Source organism: Oncorhynchus mykiss, chromosome 8 (genome assembly GCF_013265735.2).
Source record: "Oncorhynchus mykiss isolate Arlee chromosome 8, USDA_OmykA_1.1, whole genome shotgun sequence".
Classification (NCBI taxonomy): domain Eukaryota; kingdom Metazoa; phylum Chordata; class Actinopteri; order Salmoniformes; family Salmonidae; genus Oncorhynchus; species Oncorhynchus mykiss.
Genome location: NC_048572.1, coordinates 36,822,927 through 36,848,204, shown reverse-complemented (window position 1 = coordinate 36,848,204; position 25,278 = coordinate 36,822,927). Strand labels below are relative to the sequence as shown.

Genomic DNA, 25,278 nt, shown 5'->3' with positions numbered 1-25,278 from the left:
TGTGTGTGTGTGTGTGTGTGTGTGTGTGTGTGTGTGTATGTGTGTGTGTGTGTGTGTGTGTGTGTGTGTGTACGTGTGTGTAATGCTAGCTGTCCGCAAATGCAGGGAAAGCTAGTCCTCATGGGAGGCTCTCGGCAAATAACACTGACAACAGAGCCACCCTTTGTCACCGTATAGAGAGAAAGTCTATGGATGCATCTGAAATGACACCCTATTTCCTACATAGTACACTCATTTTGACCAGAGCTATAACCTATTCCCTATATCGTGCACTACTTTTGTCCAGAGCCCATAGCATTTGCAATAGTCAACGGCACTATTTTTCTCTCTCTCGTAATTGTTCTGGAGGTGAATTAACAGCTACGTCAACATTACTTCTTGGGGTGGTTGGTGATTTAAGTGCTCAATTAAGCTACTACAGTACTGATATACAACGCTTCGGGCACTTGGAAAAGGGCTAAATAAATCAAGTCCATTATCATCGATATACAGTAAGTTATACTCATACACAAAGGAGGCAATCACACAAGGTACTGCTCTGTTAGGCATACAGTATTTTGTTTGATCTCCTTCCCTCACAGCCACTTCCTCTTGAGCCCCCACCGTTTTGGAGCCACAGTAGCAGAGGTCTGACAGCATATCCCCTTGCCCACCACTGCAACTGGACACAGAAACAGACAAAGGAATTGGTTTTATGTTCAAAATTTCCCCTTAAGGCCTACTGGAGAAGAGGACACATTAGAGCAACAGTGGCAGGGGTAGTTATTCACTGAAACAATATCTGTGCCTGCAATGTTCTCAGAAGATCTGGGGACTTATTTTATTACCAGTATAAAGAACTATATGGTGTAATAGTGTATCAGAACAGCAATAACGCTACTTAAAATATGAAATTTGTCAAAATAGGTTGAGCACTTCATAATTCACTTCCTTCTATATAGTTTTTATGGAACTCTGTATGTGCGTTGTAATAGCATGTTCCTTTTCTCCTTCAGTCACTGGAGAAAGAAAGACACACACACACACACACACACACACACACACACACACACACACACACAGAGAGAGAGAGAGACAGACAAACAGAAAGAGAGAAAGACAGAGAGAAAGAAAACAGACCCTGACCAAATACAGACTCAGAGACCACGAATTGGCAATTGAAAAAGTCACACAAAAACACATGGCTACCCAAAGAGGAGCGTCTATGTAGTCACTGCACCACAGGGGAGGTAGAGAAAGATGCACTTTTTCTTCTACTGTGAGAAAAGCTCACAAATAAAGATCACGTTTCTTCAAGAAAATATCTCAATCACTTCCCAACTTCTGTGCATTTACTAATGACATGAGCAGGGAATTATTCTGGGTGAGGGAGAAACCACTAATATTACTTCCAGATATAAAGAGACATACACTCAGCAAAAAAGGAAACGTCCTCCTACTGTCAACTGCGTTTTTTTCAAACTTATAATGTGTAAATGTTTGTATGAACATAAAGATTCAACAACTGAGATGAACTGAAAAAGATCCACAGACGTGTGACTAAGAGAAATGTATTAATGTGTCCCTGAGCAAAGGGGGAAGGTCAAAATCAAAAGTAAGTCAGTGTCTGGTGTGGCCACCAGCTGCATTAAGTACTGCAGTGTATCTCCTCCTCATGGATGGCACCAGATTTGCCAGTTCTTATTGTGAGATGTTACCCCACTCTTCCACCAAGGCACCTGCAAGTTCCCGGACATTTCTGGGGGGGGGGGGGGGAATGGCCCTAGCCCTCACCTTCCGACCCAACAGGTCCCAGACGTGCTCAATGAGATTGAGATCTGGGTTCTTCGCTGGCCATGGCAGAACACTGACATTCCTGTCTTGCAGGAAATCACACACAGAACGAGCAGTATGGCTGTTGGCATTGTCATGCTGGAGGGTTATGTCAGGATGAACCTGCAGGAAGGGTACCAAATGTGGGAGGAGGATGTCTTCCCTGTAACGCACAGCGTTGAGATTGCCTGCAATGACAACAAGCTCAGTCCGATGATGCTGTGACACACCGCCCCAGACCATGACGGACCCTCCACCTCTAAATTGATACCGCTCCAGAGTACAGGCCCCGGTGTAACGCTCATTCCTTCGACGATGAACACAAATCCGACCATCACCCCAGGTGAGACAAAACCACGACTCGTCAGTGAAGAGCACTTTTTTTCCAGTCCTGTCTGGTTTATTGCCCTGGCCACATCTGCAGTCCTCATGCCTCCTTGCAGCATGCCTAAGGCATGTTCACGCAGATGAGCAGGGACCCTGGGTCTCTCTCTTTTGGTGTTTTTCCCCAGAGTCAGTAGAAAGGCCTCTTTAGTGTCATAGGTTTTCATAACTTAGCTTAATTGCCTACTTGACTGTAAGCTGTTTGTGTCTTAACGACCGTTCCACAGGTGCATGTTCATTAATTGTTTATGGTTCATTGAACAGGCATGGGAAACAGTGTTTAAACCCTTTACAGTGAAGATCTGTGAAGTTATTTGGATTTTTACTAATTATCTTTGAAAGACAGGGTCCTGAAAAAGGGATGTTTATTTTTTTTGCTGAGTTTATGAGTTTAGGAGTCATTGTCCATTTGGAAGACCCATTTACAACCAACTGATGATGTTTTGAGATGTTGCTTCAATATATCCACAATTTTCTTCCCTCATGATGTCATCTGTTTTGTGAAGTGCACCAGTCCCTCCTGCAGCAAAGCACCCCCACAACATGATGCTGCAACCCCCGTTCTTCACGGTTGGGATGGTGTTCTTCGGCTTGCAAGCCTCCCCCTTTTTCCTCCAAACATAACACTGGTCATTATGGCCAAACAGTTCTATTTTTGTTTCATCAGACCAGAGGACATTTCTCTAAAAAGTACGATCTTTGTCCCCATGCGTAGTTGCAAACCATTGTCTGGCTTTTTTATGGCAGTTTTGGAGCAGTGGCTTCAACCTTGCTGAGCGGCATTTCAGGTTATGTCGACATAGGACTCGTTTTACTATGGATATAGATACTTTTATACCGGTTTCCTCCAGCATCATTTTCAAGGTCATTTTCAGCTGTTCTGGGATTGATTTGCACTTTTCGCACCAAAGTACGTTAATCTCTATGAGACAGAACGCGTCTCCTTCCTGAGTGGTATGACGGCTGCATGGTCCCATGGTGTTTATACTTGCGCACTATTGTTTCTACAGACTAACATGGTACCGTCAGGCATTTGGAAATTGCTCCCATGATGTCAAGCAAAGAGGCACTGAGTTTGAAGGTAGGCCTTGAAATTCAGCCACACCTCCAATTGACTCAAATGATGTAAATTAGCCTAACAGAAGCTTCTAAAGCCATTACATCATTTTCTGGAATTTTCCAAGCTGTCTAAAGGCACAGTCAACTTAGTGTATGTAAACTTCTGACCCAGTAGAATTGTGATACAGTGAATTATAAGTGAAATAATCTGCCTGTAAACAATTGTTGGAAAAATGACTTGTGTCATGCACAAAGTAGATGTCCTAACCGACTTGCCAAAACTATAGTTTGTTGACAAGACATTTGTGGAGTGGTTGAAAAACGAGTTTTAATGACTCCAACCTAAGTGTATGTAAACTTCCGACTTCGGCTGTATACAGCACCAGTCAAAAGTTTGGACACCTTCTCATTCCAGGGTTTTCTTTATTTTGACTATTTTCTACATTGTAGAATAATATTGAAGATATCAAAACTATGAAAGAACGCATATGGAATCATGTAGTAACCACAAAAGTGCTAAAACAAATATTTGATATTCTTCAAAGTAGCCACATTTTGCCTTGATGAGAGATTTGCCCACTCTTGGCATTCTCTCAACCAGCTTCATGAGGTGTAATTCATTTCAACCATCAGGTGTTAAAAGTTAGTTTTGCAGTCACAAAAAGTGCTATGATGAAACTGGCTCTCATGAGGACAGCCACAGTAAAGGAAGACCCAGAGTTTCCTCTGCTGCAGAATCTCAATTAACTGCACCTCAGATTGCAGCCCAAATAAATGCTTCACAGAGTTCAAGTAACAGCCACGTCAACATCAACTGTTCAGAGGAGACTGCGTGAATCAGGCCTTCATGGTTGAATTGCTGCAATTGCAGATTTTTAGTTCCAACTGCTGTGTCTTTGTGAGACTCAGAGTAGGTACACGGATGATCTCCGCATGTGTGGATCTCACCGTGAAGCATAGAAGAGGAGGTGTGATGGTGTGTGGGTGCTTTGCTGGTGAAACGGTCTCCAAATTATTTTGAATTCAAGGCACACTTAACCAGCACGGCATTGTGCAGTGATACGCCATCCCATCTGGTTAGCACTTAATGGGACTATCATTTGTTTTTCAACAGGACAATGACCCAACACACTTACAGGCTGTGTAAAGGCTATTTGACCAAGAAGGAGAGTGAGGGAGTGCTGCATCAGATGACCTGGCCTCACAATCACCCAACCTCAACCCAATTGAGATGGTTTGGGATGAGTTGGAAAAACATTCCAGGTGAAGCTGGTTGAATGCCAAGAGTGTGCAAAGCTGTCATCAAGGCAAAGGGTGGCTACTTTGAAGAATTTAAAATATATTTTGATTTGTCTAACACTTTTTTGGTTACTACATAATTCCATGTGTTATTTCATAGTTTTGATGTCTTCACTATTATTCTACAATGTGGTAAAGAGTAAAAAAAAATAAGAAAAACGCTTTAAATGAGTAGGTGTGTCCAAACGTTTGACTGTATACTGTGTGTGTATGTATTTCTATCTATATATCTAAATGCCACAGCCCGAGGGACATCCCATGACCATTAATTCCCTGAAGCATTTACATTGTATATACAGTGCCTTCGGAAAGTATTCAGGCCCCTCAACTTTTTTCACATTTTGTTACGTTAAAACATTCTAAAATTGATTAAATAAAACTCCTTAGCAATCTACACACAATACTCCATAATGACAAAGTGAAAACAGTTTTTTATAAATTTTTGCAAATGTATAAAAAAATTAAGAAATACCTTATTTACATAAGTATTCAGACCCTTTGTTATGAGACTCAGAATTGAGCTCAGGTGCATCCTGTTTCCATGGATCATCCTTGAAATGTTTCTACAAATTGGATTCCACCTATGGGAAATTAAATTTGATTGGACATGATTTGGAAAGGCACACACCTGTCTATATAAGGTCCCACAGTTGACAATGCATGTCAGAGCAAAAACCAAGCCATGAGGTCGAAGGAATTAGCCGTAGAGCTCCGAGACAGGATTGTGTTGAGGCACAGATCTGGGGAAGTGTACCAAAAAATATCTGCAGCATTGTGGCCTCAATCATTCTTAAATGGAATACGTTTGGAACCACCAAAACCCTTCCTAGAGCTGGCCGTCCGGCCAAACTGAGCAATCGGGGGAGAAGGGTCTTGGTCAGGGAGGTGACCAAGAACCCGAGGGTCACTCTGACAGAGCTCTAGCGTTCTTCTGTGGAGATAGAAGAACAACCATCTCTGCAGCACTTCACCAATCAGGCCTTTATGGTAGAGTGACCAGACGGAAGCCACTCCTCAGTTAAAATGCACATGACAGCCAAAAGTTTGCCAAAAGGAGTTGGAGTTTGCCAAAAGGCACCTCAAGGACTCTCAGACAATGAGAAACAAGATTCTCTTGTCTGATGAAACCAAGATTGAACTCTTTGGCCCGAATGCCAAGCGTCACGTCTGGAGGAAACCTGGCACCATCCCTACTGTGAAGCATGGTGGTGGCAGAATCATGCTGTGGAGATGTTTTACAGCGGCAGGGACAGGGAGACTAGTCAGGATTGAGGCAAAGATGAACGGAGCAAAGTACAAAATAGTTCCTTGATTAAAACCTTCTCCAGAGCACTCAGGACCACAGACTGGTGTGAAGGTTCACCTTCCAAAAGGACAACTACCATAAGCACACAGCCAAGACAATGCAGGAATGGCTTTTGGACAAGTCTCTGAATGTCCTTGAGTGGCCCAGCCAGAGCCCAGACTTGAACCCGATCAAACATCTCTGGAAAGACCTGAAAATAGCTGTGCAGCAACGCTCCCCATCCAACCCGACAGAGCTTGAGAGGATCTGCAGAGGAGAAATACAGGTGTGCCAAGCTTGTAGCGTCATACCCAAGAAGACTCGAGGCTGTAATTGCTGCCAAAGGAGCTTCAACAAAGTACTGAGTAAACGGTTGATTAAAAAAATATATAGATAAATCAGCAAAAAAAATCTCAAAACTTGATTTTGCTTTGTCATTATGGAGAATGTGTGTAGATTGACGAGGAATTTAGAATAAGGCTGTAACCTAACAAAATGTGGAAAACGTAAAGGAGTAACTTACAAGTAATACATAGTGTAACAATCATCATGTACATTGTTGTTTATTTATTAGCCATGTACTATTAGTTATTACTCCTGAAATTAAGTGTATTTCATTACCCTCGTTGCATTGTACTGTCATCAAGGCAATGGGTGGCTACTTTGAAGAATCTAAAATGTTAACTATATTTTGATTTGTTGTTTCACACTTATTTGGTTACTACATAATTCCATATGTGCTATTTCATAGTTTTGATGTCTTCACTATTATTATACAATGTAGAAAATACCAAAAAATAAAGAAAATGAATGAATAGGGGAGTCCAAACTTTTGACTGGAACTGTCAATAAAGCCCTTTGAATTGAATTGAAAGAGACAGACACAGAGAGAGACTATAGGGATCCTCTCAGCAATAGCTCTTAACACTCCACAGCTAGATAAATTCACACATACAGGTGTCAAGTGGATTGAAGTTTCTCTGTTTCAGGTTTTCCCTGCCTTATATCACCCACCGCTATGATACTCATTCTCTCACTGAAACCACCTACTTTAGAAGAAAAGAAAACACAGCAGGCAACGTTGTAATGCAAACATATAGAGTAATAATTCTGGCTAGTGTTTATGCTAAACCATGGTCCCTAATGGATGGTGAACAGGCTGACGCTGATTGTTTGTGCGCGTGCATCAGTAGCTCCTTCACAGATATTAGGCTCAATGGCCCGGGTGAGATGTCATGTTGTGACCCGTGTGGTGCAGCATGGGGGGTGTTGGGGATTGTGTGTTGTCATGTGACCCCTGCTGTGTGTTCCATCCCCAGGGGTCACCACTTTCCACCCGACCCCCTACTGGGCGCAATGTCTTAATCACTCGGCTGAGAGACGATGCTTCAATGTTAATGTCTGCGTGTTGCAGTCTGTATACAGTGTGTGAGTGCAAGCTCAGGCTTCAAATTAGTGGAATGTATACGCTTTAATGACAATGGATGTGCAGGCAGGGACAGAGGTAGTTTTACTACTAAGAAAACATGACCTTGCAGTTATATGCACATACCATATCACACATGCACTGCCTGGTTTCCATGTTAGAGGTCATATCATTGCAATCATTCTATTTTCTGCTTAGCAGACACCTTTACAACAGACAACCCTCGTGATTTTCTGTCTATACAGCTAAGTACCGCGCTAAGCTGAAACAAGCTAAACACACTTCAAAAAAGGTACAGCAGGCATTTTGAACTTCTTCAGCGGGTGAAGGAAGCCTACCCCAGTGGCCCTAGCTAACCGGAGTATGCCTAAACCAGCGGCCCTAGCTAACCGGAGTATGCCTAAACCAGCGGCCCTAGCTAACCGGAGTATGCCTAAACCAGCGGCCCTAGCTAACCGGAGTATGCCTAAACCAGCGGCCCTAGCTAACCGGAGTATGCCGAAACCAGCGGCCCTAGCTAACCGGAGTATGCCGAAACCAGCGGCCCTAGCTAACCGGAGTATGCCTAAACCAGCGGCCCTAGCTAACCGGAGAATACAGAAACCAGCGGCCCTAGCTAACCGGAGTATGCAGAAACCAGCGGCCCTAGCTAACCGGAGTATGCAGAAACCAGCGGCCCTAGCTAACCGGAGTATGCCGAAACCAGCGGCCCTAGCTAACCGGAGTATGCCGAAACCAGCGGCCCTAGCTAACCGGAGTATGCAGAAACCAGCGGCCCTAGCTAACCGGAGTATGCAGAAACCAGCGGCCCTAGCTAACCGGAGTATGCAGAAACCAGCGTCCCTAGCTAACCGGAGTATGCAGAAACCAGCGTCCCTAGATGACCGGAGTATGCAGAAACCAGCGGCCCTAGCTGACCGGAGTATGCAGAAACCAGCGGCCCTAGCTGACCGGAGTATGCAGAAACCAGCGGCCCTAGCTGACCGGAGTATGCAGAAACCAGCGGCCCTGACCCTCCCAGTGAGAAGGTTGTGGGTTTGGGAGATGGACCCCCAGCACACATACTGAGTAGTGTTAAAATCAGGGGTGCACTGACCCAAGCCAAGCACACAGCCGAGTGACACCTGGTAAAATAAGGGTTAAATAAAATTAAAATAATCACACACACCCTCCTCCCAATCCCCCTTCACCCCACCCCCCTATGTCCCTCGAGGGACCAGCATGGATCAAAGCCGTGTGTGTCATTTTAATCAGGCAGCGCTGTGGGCAGCCCCATTAATTCAATTCCATTTCATCAGCGGTAAGTCGGGCCACCAGAGGGGACGACACATTCCTGGGGTCCTCCGGCCCAGCAGTAATCCTATCTCTTAATGACCCGAGACCGGACACTAAACCCATAATTGCTTGGTGCCTGGCTGCGGGTTTTTTTTTGTTGCTTGCTCTCAGAATTCCAAGATCATGGCAGGTAGGACTAGACAAAAAGACAGACCTAGGTCACCCTCCCCTCTCTCCCTCCCTCATTTGGAAGGAGAGAAGTCAATCAAAATTAATGAAGCCGTGAATCAAGTAATTCAAGTGATTTGACCCCCCCACTAATTAAACAAATCGCATAGATGTGCACACACAATCACACACCATACTACAGATCAAAGGGTTGTAATTTAAGTCTAATTACCAAACTCAGAAATATTTAGAGCCTAACTCGTTACACTTTTTTCCCCCTGCTGTTCTAATACCAAGAGACATGAACTAAAGTCTGCTCAAATATTATACGCAGAAAATACAGAACTAGGTTTGAGTTTGTCATTTTGATATGCATCTGACCCTGAACGAATTACTTCAACCATATAAACCTCAACAGCTCACAAAAGGCTCATGAATATGCAACAGTAATAGCATCAGTTTTTCCAACAACACTCAAAACAATCTTTATAAACGTCAAAAGAGAGCTATACTGTGAAATCACCATCCGTCACTGAGACAGTTTCAGGGAAATCAACATCAATATTTCAATGTTTGCTTGAAAATGGTGTGTTCGACTGCATCAGATTACCTAGTCATTTGGGGTGTGTGTGTGTGTTATATATATATATATATATGATTGGTGGTTTTTCTCCAGGCATGATGAATTGTTTATTGGTAGATGAGATAATGAGCGTTTGATATCTTACCGTACCTTAGGTCTCTGGTGGATGGCGATTCTCATCACAGACAAATGAGATCTGAGTATTGCCGTCTACACCTGCAGAAACAATAACACCACAGCATATTGGTGAGAAAAGGGAAAAAACACTTATACCAATAATTAGCATCAGTCTCATCATCTATCCAAAATAGGTTTACTTCAAATCAGACATCAGTTCACTCACACACCAATTGGACTGCATGGAAAATTCAAAAACATGCTTGTGGTAATCTTTGAGTGCAGACAAATTACATCCCAAACATGGTGTGTGATACACTACAGCTAAACCTGACATATCTGATAAAGCATATTTCTCTCCCTCTCTTTCTGTGTGTACATGCACTGTGTGTGTGTGTGTGTGTGTGTGTGTGTGTGTGTACACATCTGCACGTGCAGGAGTATGAATGTGTGTGGGCATGTGTGCGTCTGTGTATACACGTTTAGAGGTCAATGTTAGACCAGACAGAGATTGGTAAAGGTCAGGTTGGAGGCATGGCTGGAATTGAACATGATCCCAGGGAGTAGTCGGAGCAAACGATACAGGTCAGAGGTGTTACACCATCCAACACCTACAACAATGTTGCATGCCAGAACTAAATGACCAGTCTTGTATGTTGCATTTAGAACTAAATGACCAGTCTTGTATGTTGCATTTAGAACTAAATTATCAGTATTTTATGTTGCGTTTAGAACTGAAAGCTTGTCTTTAAATCAGCTGATAACAAAGCCAAGCATTCTGTATGGGTGACGGCACTTCAAAGGTCTCTATTGTGGAACGAACGTAAACAACGCTTTGTTGTTTCATAAACAAGGCCGTTTCTGACTGGTCCACGGTGACAGTGTTTGGAAGTCACCACAACGTGATCTATGATCTTATGATCTCATGTCATGATGTCATCCATCCCAGAGAGACCGGGAGATGGAGACCAGAGGATGGTAATGGCTGGAAACCAGAGTTTTCCCCTCAAGGTCTCAATAACTATTGCATTCACTCCAACCCGAAAACCTAAATATAACAGCATCACAGAAAGAAATGCTATTTTTAATACTTTAACCTAAAGCATGTTTAGTTTTGCATAATATTTACCTTCAATAATGCCAAGTGATATGGAAACATCCAGACAATCCCACTACCTAAATGGCAATTTGCCTAAAATACAAGGACGTCATTGATTGTTTTGTCATGTCTCCATCTGCCCTTCAAAGCCGTGTTTGAGAGGTTAGTCATGTTTCAACCAAACTAAAAAAAGGTGCTGATGTTGGACATCTGGCAAGTAAACAATAAGAAATGACCCACAGCTCAGAGAAACGATCAAATTCTTCTCTAAAAAGGCCTTTAATTCAGGCAACTGTGAGAACATTCATACATGTTTCTTTTCCCCTCAAAGCCATGGCTGGATGAATTCCATTATGATTAATGTGCAAGATTTGAAACACCTCTCAAAATGCTGCACATTTGACCTTAGTGAATAGTAAAAACAGTGGCTGGCTAGTGTGAATAGACTCATGTTAGTAATAGTTTGGGGTGTTGTCTGCAGTGGCAGATATATTATACAGTGCCTTTGGAAAGTATTCAGACCCCTTGACTTTTTCCACATTTTGTTACATTACAGCCTTATTCCAAAAATGATTAAATAAATAGAACAGTCTCAGCTATATACACACACACACACACACACAATACCCCATAATGATAAAAGGGAAAACAGGATTCAAAATGTTTTGCACATTTATAAAAAATCAAACCAGAAATACCTTATTTGCATAAGTATTCAGACCCTTTGCTATGAGAATCAAAATTGAGCTGAGGTGCATCCTGTTTCCATTGATCATCCTTGAGATGTTTCTACAACATGACTGGAATACACCTGTGGTAAATTCAATTGACTGGACATGATTTGGAAAGGAACAGACCTATCTCCATAAGGTCCCACAGTTGAAGTCAAAGGAATTGTCCGTAGAGCTCTGAGGGGAAGGGTACCAAAACATTTCTGCAGCATTGAAGGTCCCCAAGAACACAGTGGCATCCATCATTCTTAAATGGAAGAAGTTTGGAACCACCAAGACTCTTCCTAGAGCTGGCCGCCCAGGCCAAACTGAGCAATCGAGGGAGAAGGACCTTGATCAGGGAGGTGATGGTCACTCTGACAGAGCTCCAGAGTTCCTCTGTGGGGATGGGAGAACCTTCCAGAAAGATAACCATATCTGCTGCCAAAAGGCACCTAAAGACTCTCAGACCATGAGAAACAAGATTCACTGGTCTAATAAAACCAAGATTTTACTTTTTGGCCTGAATGCCAAGCGTAACGTCTGGAGGAAACCTGGCACCATCCCTACGGTGAAGCATGGTGGTGGCAGAATCATGCTGTGGGGATGTTTTTCAGCAGTATTGACTGGGAGACTAGTCAGGATCGAAGGAAAGATGAACGGAGCAAAGTACAGAGAGAGATCCTTGATGAGAACCTGCTCCAGTGCACTCAATACCTCAGTCTGGGGTGACGATTCACCTTCCAACAGGACAACGGTCCTAAGCACACAGCCAAGACAACACAGGAGTGGCTTCGGGACACATCTCTGAATGTCCTTGAGTGGACCAGCCAGGGCCCAGACATAAACCTGATCGAACTTCGCTGGAGAGACCTGAAAATAGCTGTGCAGCAATGCTCTCCATCCAACCTGACAGAGCTTGAGAGGATCTGCAGAGGAGAATGGGAGAAACTCCCAGCTTGTGTCAAGCTTGTAGCGTCATACCCAAGACTCGAGGCTGTAATCACTGCCAAAGGTGCTTCAACAAAGTACTGAGTAAAAGGTCTGAATATTTATGTAATATTTCATTTTTTTATATATATATATATATATATATATATATATATATATATATATATATATATATATATATATATATATATATATATATATATATATATATATATATATATATATATATATATATATAGAGAGAGAAATTAACAAACATTTCTAAAAACCTGTTTTTGTTTTGTCATTATGGGGTATTGTGTGTAGATTGATGAGGGAAAAAACTATTTACTTTCCAAAGGCACTGTATATTGCATTGTCTTTCGAAAAGTATTTAAGTGAAATATTGATGGTTAATTTGACATTAACTGTTTATTAATTAGGCTTATCATACCTAATCACTTGAAATACTAGTACTAGTTTAATTTATCTGAATTATAATATACTTTATCTTGCTAATATTCATGTTAATTTATTTTTATTTCACCAGGTAGGCCAGTTCAGAGCAAGTTCTCATTTACAACTGAGACCTGGCCAAGATAAAGCAAAGCAGCGCGACACAAACAACACAGAGTTACACATGGGATAAACAAACATACAGTCAATAATACAGTAGAAAAAGTCTATACACAGTGTGTGCAAATGAAGTAAGACGAGGGAGGTAAGGCAATAAATAGGCCATAGTGGTGAAAAATTACAATTTAGCAAATAGATTTATCATATCAGTTAAACACATTATCATCATGCATCAAAAAGTAGAACATTCTGTATAACAATATCCTGAATTATGTAATTCTTCTAAATTAATCAAGTCTGTATTTTTGTAAACGGCATGTTATAGAAGTGTCCAGACACACTTTCGTTGCGATTTCCCTTGGTTGAGAAACTTACCCCACCAGCAATAGACAAGAACTGTGCAGATGCAAAGTTGGGCAAGAGAATTACAGTAAAATCTCCCTCAGTTCTTTATGCGACTATGCTTTCAAAACACTTAAATATCTGCTCTGAATTAAGATTCAAGGATGTCCGCAGAAAGAATGGGGTGTCAGCTATGACATTTTAGGGCTGTGGCATTAATTGAATAACTGTGTAACTGACGGTTATGGATGTAGTCGGTCATGAAAATAAAAATAACCATCAAAACCGTTTAAATTGGCCTTGGTATGGCATCCGCTTGGCATCCGACTGCATGGCACTACAGAGGGTAATGGGTACGGCCCAGTACATCACGGAGGCCGAGCTCCCTGCATTCCAGGACCTCCATATCAGGCGATGTCAGAGGAAAGCCCTAAAAATTGTCAAAAGACTCTAGCTACCCAAGTCAGACTGTTCTCTATGCTACCGTATGGCAAGCGGTGCCGGTGCGCCGAGTCAGGGACCAAAAGGCTCCTGAACAGCTTCCATAAAACCCGTAAGACTTCTGAACAGTTAATCCAATGGCTACCCGGACTATTTGCAATGACTCACATTTTCTACATGTACGTAATAATATTATTGCCTCTCAATGTGCAGGGGTACGAGGTACTCAGTATTGGTACTCCTTGTATTGTGTTTCTATTTTTTTTTTCTTATGTGCTAATTATTATTATTTACTTAGTTTTTAACTCTGAATTGTTGGGAAAGGGCTCATAAGTAAGCATATCACAGTAGTCGACCCCTTTTGTATTTTGCACATGTGACAAATACAAATGTATGTGTCACTTCTGTGACCTTTCTTAAAGATATGTGGGTTTCTGGTAATGGAATTACAAGGTAAAGTTTATTCAACTTAAAGAAGGCAAATAATTTCGCTAAAACGAAATATGTAAGTTGGCAGACATCTTTACTTCAACACTATTGGTGTTTTGATTCATTTCTATTAACCTTTAAGACTTTCTGGTAGATGTTGTCCAAGACCCCTTTTCCATCTGTTTGACCAGAAATCAAAGCCTTTGCTTACTCCAAATGTTTCGCATAGAAACGGTCAAATAAATATAGACGTTTATTTTTGGACATTCAAATTGACATACTACTATGAACTTCCCATCGGGTACTTATGGGTCCTTTTACATGGAATTGCCCACTTACATAGAGCTTCCTATCGCTCCGAGCAGACATTAGCATTTCCTTAATGGATAAGACGCACTGTGTGAAAAGTCACCCATGGATGACATTAATAAAGTCAAAAACATACTCAGAGATTGTGAGTGAACATTACAGATACATATCAACTAGGATAGACTGGATATAAATGGACACATGGGCGTGATTTAGGCCTAAGTTTAACTTAGATACAGAATAGAGAGCATACTTTGAGTTAACAAATGCTAAAAACTACCCATGATGTATTGCTCTAAAATAAATTAGTAAAAAGTTATCGTCCTCCCAACTTTATTTTTGCACAATATATATTTCCGATGTCATTCAAACAGCACAGCACAAAACTTGCCATGTAACCAATTATTGTGAAGCTGTCAACAGGAACTCAAGCAATAAATCGTGTGTAATTATCAATTGATTAAAATAGCTATCTGACTGAGAAACAGACTTGCAGGCATAATACATCAATTTTAATGGCATTTCTTAATCAGAATGCTTCACAATCACCAGAGACCAATTAGAGTATGAGAGATGGAGACTCACCATTAATAATCTAACTTGGCCAGCACCACGGACTCCATTTGAGACAAGCTGCTGGGGTTGATTTAAGTGTTTCAACTGTTAATAACCTACAAAAAAAAGGTCCTAGGCCTACTCACTCAAATTCAAAACAGGGAACTTGAAAAGTTTGAGAGCTGACAATGCAAATAAATTGTAACGGATCTTGATTCTTACCCAGAAGGCTATAGCATTGCACACCAAAGGGCCATAGGCAGCAGAGAAACGACAAGCGATAGCTTTGGCTACGCTCAGAATACTTCTATAAAAACCAGGGTCAGTTCCATGGATGCGGTATTTCGGTTTTCCTTTGAAGAACTTGACTAGGGGTTACATCTACATGGCATTGTATATATGGCGCACCACAAACGTAGCAGTCGCACTGGCCTTAATAGGGTACCAGAGAGGTGACTATTTCCTAGATATGATTTTCCGGTGTTCATTTCTTTGGCTTCAGATGCAAGCAACAATTACCCGCCTTTCAAGTCTGAACATCATGCTACACAGTGGCCTGTGAAGGGTGGTGAAGTAACTATTGTTCCACTTGAATAGTAGAGAGAGTGTGTGTGTGTGTGTGAGGGGGTTAGGGTTTGCATTGGAACACCTCTAATAAAGCATTGCATGCATCATGGTATTTGTGGGTCTGACAAAAAGAAAAAGCCTCTTCTAAAATGCTTTTATGCAATTCTACATGTCTGGAAACATTCAAATAATATTTTCTAATACCACACAAATGACAGGCTTACTGACACATCCTACCGAGATCAATGAAAACAAACGTGTCTTAAACGCAACCAATAGCATAGGTCAATGAAAAGAGAGGTGCCACAGATGGTAAAATACGGCAAAAATGATAGCCAGAAAATGTAGTTGCATGGAACTCATACAAACAGTTTTTCCTGCGATTGTATTTTGAAATATTACGAAGGGCCTTGTAGCTGCTCTCGGCTGTTTTGAAGTCAAAACTGTATCAACGGTTTGGTATTTGCCACACGTACTGCCCAATTGCGGAGGCCTAAAGGCGCTCATCATATGATAAAACACAATCCATATCTATTTTGTGGCTACATTATGCTCTCTGGTGTAGTATTTATGATGTCATTTATTTCTTTACAGATAGTAATCATATACATTTGGAAAATGTATTTAAAACATATCTGCAGCACCTCCAGCACCCATTCCCTTCCATGTGCTGTGCTCTCTCCTAAGGCCAAACAATCAACACTTCTAATTATTAAATCAATGGATTGTGGCCAGTAACCAAGGAATGGGGTTAAAGGCCTACTGTTACAATTATATTTAAAATAATCACATGAGCGAGTACAATTACAAGTGAATAATTTCAGTAAGCCAACGAACAAGTATGTATCAATGTCTAAATCACTTATTTTTCCTGTTTAGCCAATAGTGGTTTTAGCTAAATTGTTATAAAAACGATGTAGGCCTAGTGGCCTTTTTAACCGTTATAGCACAGAAACTACACCAAGTGTCTATGTTCATAAGGCTAATAAGAAAATATGTCAAGGTCTGAACAGCATATGGGAAAGGTGTACAAATGTGTATTTGCATCAGTAGCCTAAGTGGCAGAAATGCATCAGAAAAGTATAAGAAAATTCAGGAAAACATTGGGGAAGCTCATCAGGTAAAGACGATCTGCATTGCTTTCAATTGTGGTTGTCACAGTCCCTTTCTAACGTCTCCTACACGGTTGGTGAGCATCACAGACATTCATGAGTCTTACCTTTCAGGAATGGGGTCATAATAGCATTTGTAGGAAGAAAACAGAAATAGTTTTGTCGCAACCGCTAATATGTCGGACATCCATGGCGCTATCAACTAAGCGGCGCATTTAGTTGCCTAATTGTTGTTGTTTTTTTAAACCATCGCAGCAGCACAAAATATTCGGGGCGTAAATCCCGAAAGCCATGTCCTGGTGACGTCTGTGTGTTCGAGCATGAGTGCGTGTGTTAGTGCCTTCAGGAGTATTTCACCCCCCCAACTTTTTCCAAATTGTGTTGTGTTACAGCCTGAATTTAAAATTGATTACATTGAGATGTTGTGTGACTGTGTCATACTCTATAATGTCAAAGTGTAATTATGTTTTTAGACATTTTTACAAATTAAGAAAAAATGAAAAAGCTGAAATGTCTTAAGTCAATAAGAATTCAACCCCTTTGTTATGGCAGGCGTAAATAGGTTAGAGGAGTAAGAATTTGCTTAATAAGTCACATAATTAGTTGTATGGACTCACTGTGTGCAATAGTGTTTATCATGATTTTGGAATGACTACCTCATCTCTGTACCCAACACATACAATAATCTGTAATCAGTCAAGCAGTGAATTTCAAACACAGATTTAACCAAAGACCAGGGAGGTTTTCCAATGCTTCAAAAGGGTCCCTTTGAGCATTGTGAAGTTATTAAATTACACATAATATGGTGTATCAATACACCCAGACACTGCAAATATACATGTCTTTCTTAAGGAAACTGCTCAGAGATTTCACCATGAGGCCAATGGTGATTTAAAACAGTTAGAGTTTAAATGGCTGTGATAGAAGAAAAGGGAGGATGGATCAACATCACCATTAACCTAAATGACAGTGAAAAGAAGGAAGCCTGTACAGAATAAAAATATTCCAAAACATGTATCCTGTTTGCAATAAGGCTCTGAAGTAAAACTGAAAAAAAATTGTCAAAGAAATGTCCTGAATAGAAAGTATTATGTTTGGGGCAAGGTGGAGGATGCATCATGTTATGGGTATGCTTGTCATCGGCAAGGACTATAACTTTTTTTAACAATAAAAAGAAACTGAATAGAGCTAATCCAGGTGTGCAAAACCCTTAAGAGACTTACCCAGAAAGACACACAGTTGTAATCGCTGCGAAAGTGGATTCTAACATGTATCGACTCAAGGGTGTAAATATTTACAGAAATGAGATATTTCTGTATTTCATTTTCAATAAATTTCTAAAAACATGTTTACACTTTGTGATTATTGTATTGTGTGTAGATAGGTGTGATTTTAATAACATGTAATCCACTTTGAATTCAGGCTGTAACAACTAAATTTGAAAAGTCAAGGGGTGTGAATACTTTCTGAAGGCATGTTTGGAAACTGCAATTTTATGTCACCAATATAAAAATAAACATCCCAAAGTGACTAATTTAAAATAGACATTTGTTCCATTTTGACATTCATAATTGTGCATCCTTCCAGCTACATGTTTTAAACGAATGTGGCAACACACTATGATCAGTGCAGCGGAGAAAATTGTATCAATGACACACAGCTACTATGGACTCACCTGAGAAGCAATGCACGCATTTCAGTCAAAACTACACTGGCGTCGTATGGGCAAGAGGTTTGCCAATGTCAACGTTGCGAACAGAGTGCCTGATGGTGATGGTGGGGTTATGGTATCGATGGCAATTTGAAAGCACAGAAATACTGTGATGAGATCATGAAACCCATTGTGAGGCCAATTTTTTTCAAGGCATCTGTGACCAACAGATGCTTATCTGTATTCCCAGTCATGAAATCCATAGATTAGGGCCTAATGCATTTATTTCAATTGACTGATTTCCTCATATGAACTGCAACTCAGTAAAATCTTTGAAATTGTTGCATGTTTTTATTTATATATATATATATATATATATATATATATATATATATATATATATATATATATATATAATATTTTTGTTCAGTATACTTTTTTCTAACATTGTCCATCTGTATACAGTGCCAGATTAATGAACATGGTCATTGTTCACTATGTAGTGGATGTTGCCTAAGCAGCATTAGTAGCACACAACACGGTGCACCTAAATCACAAAATGAAAAACGCATACATCATTACAGTTGGTTACGGCCAATTGATATACCTTTTTAATCCATTGCTAAAGTACATAGTCTACAATACAAACATGATGCAAACACATAGTATTAGATATTCAGATCACCACCCATGGATCCATGATTTATGTATCCTCTTTTAACTCAAGAGTCACCTTTCAACTCCTACGCATGGGTATGGAAATGAGGTATTGCTGCAAGTAACTGTTATGTATACTTCCATTAGCCGTAAACTAGTTACGAATTCATTTACCATTTATAGAGTTTTTAGTTCAATGGAAGACTGTCATTTCCACATAAAAAGCTCCATGAGCACTAGCGTGAAATTCGTAGGACCACATCACATTTGGTGGCAAATGGAAGTCTATTTTATTTTATAAGTTAAGGCATACACAGTGTAGATGTTTCAAACATTTTCCACTAAAAAGTGTTAGGAATAAGCAAAGGCTTTGACTACTGGTCAAACACATGGGAAAGGGGGTCTTAGAAAACATCTAGCAGAAAAAGGTATTTAAAAAGTATTGGAAATACATCAAAAACAACATTGAAGTAAAGACCCCTGCTAACTAATAGCAACATTTACAGTGCATTTGGATATACAGACCCCTTTACTTTTTCCACATTTTGTTAAGTTATAGCCTTATTCTCAAATGTATTCAATTGTTTATTTTCCTCGTCAATCTACACACACTACTACCATAATGACAAAGCAAAAACAAGTGTTTAGAAATGGTTGCAAATGTATTAAAAAAAAACAATAACATTTACATAAGTATTCAGACCCATTAGTCAGTACATTATTGAAGCACATTTGGCAGCAATTACAGCCTCGAGTCTTCTTGGGTATGACACTACAAGCTTGGCACACCTGTATTTGGGGAGTTTCTCCCATTCTTCTCTGCAGATCCTCTCAATCTCTGTCAGGTTGCACAGCTATTTTCAAGTCTCTCCAGAGATGTTTGCACCAGACTGAGGTATTGAGTGCACTGGAGCAGGTTTTCATCAAGGACCTTTGCTCCATTCATCTTTCCCTCGATCCTGACTAGTCTCCCAGTCCCTTCCGCAGAAAAACATCCCTACAGGATGCTGCTGCCACCACCATGCTTCACCGTAGGGATGGTGCCAGGTTTCCTCCAGATGTGACGCTTGGCATTCAGGCTAAGAAGTTCAATCTTGATTTCATCAGACCAGAGAATCTTGTTTCTCATGGTCTGAGAGTCCTTGAGGTGCCCTTTGGAATCTACAAGCGGGCTGTCATGTGCCTTTTACTGAGGAGTGGCTTCTGTCTGGCCACTCTACCATAAAACACATGATTGCTGGAGTGCTGCAGAGATGGCTGTTCTTCTGGAAGGTTTTTCCATCTCCACAGAGAAAATCTGGAGCTCTGTCAGTGACCATCGGGGTTCTTGGTCACCTCCCTGACCAAGGTCCTTCTCCCCTGATTGCTCAGTTTGGCAGAGCTGCCAGTCTTGGTGGTTCCAGCCTTCTTCCATTTAAGAAAGATGGGGGCTACGGTGTTCTTGGGAACCTTCAATGCTGCAGAAATGTTTTGGTACCCTCCCAGAGATCTGTGCCTCGGCACAATCCGGTCTTGGAGCTCTACAAAAAAATTCCTTTGACCTCATGGCTTGGATTTTGCTCTGACATGCACTGTCAAATGTGGGACAAGTGTGTGCCTTTCCAAATCATGTCCAATCAATTGAATTTACCACCGATGGACTCCAGTCAAGTTGTAGAAACATCTCAAGGATGATCAATAGAAACAGGATGCACCTGAGCTCAATTTCAAGTTTCATAGCGAAGGGTCTGAATACTTATGTAAATAAGGTATCTTTATTTTTTATACATTTGCAAACATTTCTAAAAACCTGTTTTTGCTTTGTCATTATGGGGTGTTGTGTGTAGATGGATGAGGATTTTTATTTATTTAATCCATTTTAGAATAAGGCTGTAACGTAACAAAATGTGAAAAAGGTGAAGGGGTTTGAATACCTTACGAATGCACTGTATATTCAGTTTTTCAGAAATTATTTGCCTTCTGTAAGTTTAAGGAATATTGCCTACTGTCTCGTCACCAAAAACCTGCATTTCTTTGAGATGTTTTGAAAAATGTCTCCCTTAATTTCACAGACGTAACAAGTAAAAACACATACCTACCAAGTGTTTTTACTGAAACCAAATTGTTATGATTTATTAAGTGATTAAAAATCAGTAACGGAAAGGCTGCAACCGAATTGGCCACAGTGGGAATTCTTAGTAGTCACAAACCAGAGTTGGGACACCTGCTACTGTCCTTCCTTCCACTGGCATACTGTTCATAGCCATTTTCATTCTCCTTCTGTCTTGTGTTTTTTATTTGACCTTAATTTAACTAGGCAAGTCATTTAAGAACAAATTCTTATTTACAATGACGGCCTATGGGGTGCAGTGTGTTAACTGCCTTGTTCAGGGGCAGAACGACAGATTTTTATCTTCAGCTCGGGGATTCGATCCAGCAACCTTTCGGGTACTGGCCCAACGCTCTAACCACTAGGCTTCCTGCCGCTGGTAAAAGCAAGAGTGTGAAAACCCTCCTGTCCCTCTTCTTTCGCTACAGTTAATGTCACCTCTCCCAGCTCTTACTGACACCCATCCATGAGCCCCCTCATTCCATTTACATTGAATGTCGATCCAGAGCATCCCAATAATACTTAAATGGGTGTCGTGTCCGGTGACTATGCAGGCCATGGAAGAACTGGGAGGCCATGGGGCCATGCATTATCATGCTGAAACATGAGGTGATGGCGGAGGATGAATGGCACGACAATGGGCCTCAGGATCGTCACGGTATCTCTGTGCATTCAAATTGCCATCAATAAAATGCAATTGTGTTCGTTGTCCGTAGCTTATGCCTGCCCACACAATAACCCCAGCATGGGGCATTCTGTTCACAACGTTGACGTTAGCAAACCACTCGCACACATGACACCATGCACTCTGTCTGCCATCTGCCCAGTTGAAACTGGGATTAATCTGTGAAGAACACACTTCTCCAACGTGCCAGTGGCCATCGAAGGTAAGCATTTGCTCCCAGAATTCGTTTACGACGCCGAACTGCAGTCAGGTTAAGAGCCTGGTGAGGACTAGCAGCACGCAGTTTCATCAGCTGTCCTGATGGCTGGTCTCAGATGATCCCACAGACGAAGAAGCCTGATGTGGAGGTCCTGGGCTGGCGTGGTTAGACGTCGTCTGCGGTTGTGAGGCCACTTATGGTAGAAAAACAAATTCTTTGGCAACAGCTCTGGTGCAAATGCCAATTGCACCCTCCTTCAAAACTTGAGACAGCTCTGGCATTGTGTTGTGTGATAAACATGCTAAATTTAGAGTGGCCTTTTATTGTCCCCATTACAAGGTCCACATGTGTAATGATCATGCCGTTTGGTGATATATGATTGAGAGGCCACAACTGCCAGATGGATGGATTATCTTGGCAAAGGAGAAATGCTCACTAACAGGGATGTAAACAAATTTGTGCACAAAATGTGTGAGAAATAAGCTTTTTGTGCATATGGAACATTTCTGGCATCTTTTATTTCAGCTTATGAAACCAACACTTTAAATGTCGAGTTTATATTTTTGTTCAGTGTACTTTAACCATCCTACTCACCCACTGAGCACCGACCCACACCGGACAGCAATGAACGTTGAAAAGTAGTGGAAATTTGGTCAGTACAAATTTGAATCAATCATAGGGCGTCTGTTTCACAAGTTTGGACACCACAGTACAGTGGAGTAGAGCACAGTATAGTACAGCGATCCCTGGAAGCTGAAAATGTCCCTGCATACTCACCAGACATGTCACCGATGAAGCATGTCTGGGGTTCTCTGGATCAACGTGTACGACCACGTGTTCCAGTTCCCGCTAATATCCAGCAACGTCTCACAGCCATTGAAGAGGAATGGAACAACATTCCACATTCTACAGCCTGAACAACTCTATGCGAAGGAGATGTGTCACGCTGCATGAGTCAAATGGTGGTCACACCAGATACTGAGTGGTTATCATTATTTTTAAAAGTCTATGTGACCAACAGATGCATATATGTATTCCCAGTCATGTCAAATCAATAGATTAGGGGCTAATGAATTGATTTTAATTGACCGATTTCCATATATGAACTGTAATTCAGCAAAATCTTTGAAATTGTTGCATTTATATTTTTTATTCAATGTGTAATTTACTGTATGCTGCCATTGCAGTCACAAAATTGAAATATTTCATGCAATGCTCCAAGCCTAATCTTATTTATCCCGCCTTAACCCTCACCTCATTGGTTTAAATCTTTTCACACTAGCTCGTGGTTTGTTTACTCAATGACATTATGTTTGTGTGGACCATATAACCCAACTAACCTATCAACTGTCTGTCCTACTAAACCAATCAACTATTCTTCTAGTAAAGGAAATCACAGTCAAATGGGACTGTCATGATCGCACAAGTAGGCAATGATACTGTATAGCCTCAAGTACTGTCTAGTCATCTGAACACTCGCCTCAAGTACTGTCTATTCATGGAGGGACGATTAATGAGTCTGGGGAGTGCAAATTTGGATTGAAATAAGTTCCAATGACTTGTTCCGGGGACTGGTAAGGATGTGTGATGGTGGTGACTGGGGTAATATCAGGTCAGGTCTGCCTGCAGGAAGAAGAGGAGGCTGGTATGAGAATGACACTCCACCTCAGGATTGATTTGCTAGGCCTCTCGCCATTCTCTCTCACACAGCACCTCCTGAAGGCAGATTAAATTATTCAATTTTAGATCAATTATTACAGAACACTGCCACACCCCTCGTAAGGGCCAGCCAACAACATCTGACATCTTCGCCACTCTCTTAAAACTAAAACACATTACCCGGGAATATATTTTTATATTTTATTATGGACGATGTTTATTCAGAAGCAGCGACAACCTAATAAAATGCACCTTATTAAAGAGAAGGTGTGTTCTATAAAAGAGATAGATACCAGGGGAGCAGCACTGTCACAGTCACAGGCTAACAGCAATCAACACAGCAAGACAGCTGAAAGCCACACTTATAGACCACCAACATCATTTTTTACAATAGAGTCATTTTTACATGGCAATTTCTTGATTTCTACAACAAGGTAAGACAGTTGTACTAAATCTCCTAAAAAAAAAGAAGGTATTTATAAGTCAAATGCAGTAGTTGGAAATCACTGTGGAAATCTTTCAGACTGTGGTTTTAAAAGGAGAAAACACATTCCACGAGTTACGGTCTGACATTCGTCTGCCGTTCGTTCGCCACGGTGTGTTTTGGGGACCACCCGCCAGTAGGCGTCTGACGGCGGACATTTTCCCCCCGTTTCGATGTGTAGAATCCATTTGCACTCGGTTTGCAAATAACAGCCGGCACTCTGTTCAGAGGTGCTAAGTATTTTTGGGCCGGCAAACGCTACTGGTCTTTATACACAAACAAAGGCTTGCCAGGAGGAGCTAGGAGGTAACGGTAGATTTCTGATTTTCCATGTCCACCAGACAGTGTCCCAGGCCCCCAGATCTCCCTCCTGTGTGAAGCTAGTCTGCCGTGTCATCATGTGAAGTTAACGGGTTTAGGCTGCCCCCGCTTAAACTGGACACCGCCTGGAGGGGACTGCTTATACAGGCCCAGTTCCAGACCAAACCCTTAGTTCCCCACCCCCTAGCCCCTCGCCTCTAGGCTCCTAATGGAGGTCTGAAAGGTTTGGATTAGCCAAATGACTGCATTAGCCTGGTCCCAGATCTGTTGGCCTGTGCGCTTTAGCCAACTGCTCTGACTATCGTTGCCATACTATTTGTGGATTATGACTGAATAGAAAGGTTTGGATTGGATTCAGCAATAATTGCTTGAAGCTTCACCTTGCACTCTGATGTTCTCCAAATGTTTGCCATATTACTTAGATAACACCAATCACATCCTTTCAAATCTATATACAAGACGCGAAGAGGCTTGGCGGGAGCCAGGGGTTGGTATGGAATTGGTTGATAGTCTAATCAGTGTCGCCTTTGGCCCTGGCCCCCGGGGTGCCAGCCTATTAGCTCAGATGCTACTGAAACCGCAGCATATTGATGGGAAAGGTAGGATTGGTACTAGTTTCTGGAGAGGATACCACACAACCCACGATACAGTAGTTATATGAAATAGCCCACAGTGACAATACCTTTCTGACAATGGCACACACCAAGGCAAAGCTTAAAAAATGTGTCGAGGCTGGCTAGAACCTGTATGGATAAAAAATAAACTGTTTTGCTTAGCATCCATTGCATTGTCCCTGTCATATAAATCATAGAATAGCTGAAAATAGGCTAAATCCATTCTAGGCCATCAGCTTCCGACTGAGTATATTAATATACTTTTTAAAAAAAGGTCCAAATGTGTTTTTTTTTTTTTATGTTGAATAAATACAGAATATTTCCTCTGTCACTTCATATCATTCGAAACTGATGGGCTTGATTTAGCCGCACATGAAAGCAAACCCTCTTTACCCATTTTGCGTTACCATGTTATGTAGCCTAACGAATTGCCAGTCGAAT

General features: G+C 41.3%; 1 protein-coding gene across 1 annotated transcript in view; it reads right to left on the bottom strand.

Annotated features, from left to right (window-relative positions):
• Positions 1-25,278, bottom strand: part of LOC110530907 (kelch-like protein 29) — a 330,236-nt gene that overhangs the window by 298,629 nt on the left and 6,329 nt on the right. The window contains exon 2 of the mRNA XM_036985426.1: positions 9,442-9,507. The gene's annotated coding sequence lies outside the window, so the exon portion shown is untranslated. The remainder of the gene's footprint in view (positions 1-9,441; positions 9,508-25,278) is intronic.